Raw genomic sequence first — 3182 nt, forward strand, 5'->3', positions numbered from 1 at the left:
GTCGTGGAATTGTCACGGCAGATGTCCTTAGTGTCAGGACTTAGTCGTGAGGCCAATGCATCTATGTGGTAGCTTGAGAGGGGTTGAGCGGGACGAGAGATGCGATGTTTTACCCAGGTTCGGCCCCTCACGATGGAAATAAAAGCCTACATCCTGCTTCATTGATATTGATGATGATGATCACGGTTACAAGAGTGCTCTATCTCGAGAGTTATTGTCTAAACCTAACTTGTCTAACTTGTGGAACTTGTCAATCTTCTCCCTCTTTGGGTGCTCTGCCCCTCCTTATATATGTTGAAGGGGCGGTTTACATGACTAGTCCTATTAGGATTAGGATTACTCTATTACAAGTGGAGTCCTAGTCTTGCTTCCTTTGTAAGGGAATATTCCTTATGCTTTCCTCTTAATCCGGCCCACCATAATACGAGCCGGCCTTCCATGAACCATCTGCTTGGGCCACCGGGTCTTGTTGCTCCTCTGCTCCGCCGGCCGGGTCACCAATGAGTCACCTGGCTCGGCCGGGTCATCAGAGAGTGGAGAAATCCGGGCGGGTCACTTAGTGAGTCGCCAAACCAGGGCGGGTCACCAGTGAATCGCCAAGTCCGGCCGGGTCATACTTTCGGTCGGGTCATACCGCGGGGTATATCCCCGACATTAGCCCCCAGTTTAATTTGGATTTATCCGTGTTAAACTGATCTTGCAAAATAAACACAAGAACACATTTGACAGGTTGTGATCCGGGTTAACAATTCTTGTAAGCCGGCACCTGGTCATCTTTAAGTCCTTGTCATTTCCTTCTTGATACATGCCCATGAACTCATAGCAAATCCCCTTTAGTAGATATGTTCAAACTTTGTGAATGCAAAAAATCCAGATACTTCTTTTTGAGAAATCCGGGTCAATAGGCCAGCTTCAGAGTCAATTTGCTGATATTGGTCTCTTGTAGAGGAATATTGTAAGAAATAATCCACTTGAATCGGCTTCCAAAGCGCCGGTTTTTAAAAAATATTGGTTTTGAAATACTCATCTGACTTTCAGCCGGCTTGTAGAATTTGCCGGTTATCATTGTCAAAATACCCAGTTTATAAATATTGATAGCACCGGGTTATAATTGTTGCCGATGCCGGGTTATAGTTATTGGTGACGCCGGGTCAATCTGGTTTACTCAAAACCGAGAATTTGAAGATTTTCTCCCTTATATGCATATAACTTGTATCCCCCAAGTCTTGAGCAGAAACAAAGTGATGATTTAAGACTTGCTTCAATATAAATACTGCCACTTTGAAGAAATCCATGTTGTTCATTGTAGTCACTAGTAAAGACTGAATACTCCATATATGTAGCCCCCAAGTGCATGGTTGTCATGCTTGCAGCAACCTGGGACTTGTAATTGCCTTATACTCATAAAAACTTCAACCAGTGTAGCCCTCAAAGGCCGGCTCAGTAAGATAATATTGATCTGGGACTTTGTGTATATTTCTTTGAAAAGAACATCATATGATGTAACCCCCATCATGGGGCTTGAACCCACGTCCACAAGGCAGAGCTTTGTGCTTTACCAACTGAGCAGTGGATCCTACAATATAATAGATTAAAACTTGCGTACCTTGAATTGTTGACAGGAGCAACTGGTAGCCCCCAAGGGCCGGCTCATTATGATGTGATGAGTCGGTTCTTCAATAAGGCCAGTAAAAATGACTTTGCATTAGCCCCCAAGTGCCATGGTGCATGCTGGCAGTGACATGGGACTTGCATATTTGATGTAATCTCAATTTGAATAATGTAGCCCCCAAGTGTCGGGTCGTAAGCCTACAGCGACTCGGGACTATTCCTTCCATTGTAGAATAAATTATATCCATTGATAAAATAATATTCATTGCGTTGAAGCGACTTTGAAAACCTCAATCATAATATTGGTTATTGATAACCATAATAAAACTCCAGCCATGTTGGCTATTAAAGATTTGAATAATATAATCCGGTTTGGAAAACCGGTTCTTGTGATATTGAATCGAACTGCCGGTTTAGGATACCTGTGCAGTAAGGGTGATAACCCATTCTTTAGAAGCCAAAACTTCCAAATGTTTATGATTTTCATATATGGCGACTTATCGTCAAAAGTCGATCTGGGTTAACATAAACCACACATATATACTTCAGATGTGAGCAAAAAGGTCTCAAGACAAAACCAAATATTGTTTGCAAAAAACTTATACCAAATAAAAATCAAGGTTTCTGATTCGAATATGATCAGTAAACCGTTCCAAAGGGGTTAAGCTAGGATTCGAATACGATCATGTATCCCCCAGTGGCTTTGGCGTTGCGCCGATCAAGAGGGTACCGACAGCTATGTTCTCTTTCGTTCGAATACGACCTATGTTTGAACAGGAAGCCCCCAAATGACCTTGAGGGGTTTTTAACGACCATGATTCGAATATGATCCAAGTCAGACCCAAAAGGGGTTAAGCTATGATTCGAATACGATCAAGAAGCCCCCTAGTGAGTTTGGCAGTGTGCCGATCAAGAGGGTTAAGGCAGCTATGTTCTCTTTGGTTCGAATACGACCTATGTTTGAACAGGAAGCCCCCAAGTGACCTGTAAATGTGGCTATGAGCCGAATCAAAGGGTAATCATAGCTTAGCTCAATAAGTCGGAAGCCCCCAAGTGATATATTTCTGAGCTATGCTCGTTGGGTGCCTATGTTTGAGTTTTTGCTGTGCAACAAACTCTCTTTGGTCCCTGTAATTTTTCCTGTAAACTCGAACTTGCGAGAGATGAATTCTTTTTAAACCAGAATTTCAAACCGGATATTTCGAGCTTCAAAGCTTTGTGGGAGACAGATTGTCCTTGAGCCGGATATTTGAACCGGATTTGAGAAAAAGCTTTGTAAGAGACAAATTTACCTTGAGCCGGATGTTTGAACCGGATTTGAGAGCCTCAAAGCTTTGCGGGAGAGAGATGTCTCTTGAACCGGATTTTAAACCGGAATCTTTATTTTGAGCCGGAAATTTTCTGACGGCCTTTTAAGTTTTCACCAATATGGTGGTAGCCTCCTGGACCGGGTTATCTTCCCTCCCATGACCCGGAGTTCCCGAGTCATGTCATTGTAGCCCCCGAGTCTCAAGGCGCCTCGAAGAGTTGTATTGAGATTCTCCATATTTGATCGTGATATAAACCGGTAT

The sequence above is a fragment of the Triticum aestivum genome, chromosome 1A (genome assembly GCF_018294505.1).
Source record: "Triticum aestivum cultivar Chinese Spring chromosome 1A, IWGSC CS RefSeq v2.1, whole genome shotgun sequence".
NCBI lineage: Eukaryota > Viridiplantae > Streptophyta > Magnoliopsida > Poales > Poaceae > Triticum > Triticum aestivum.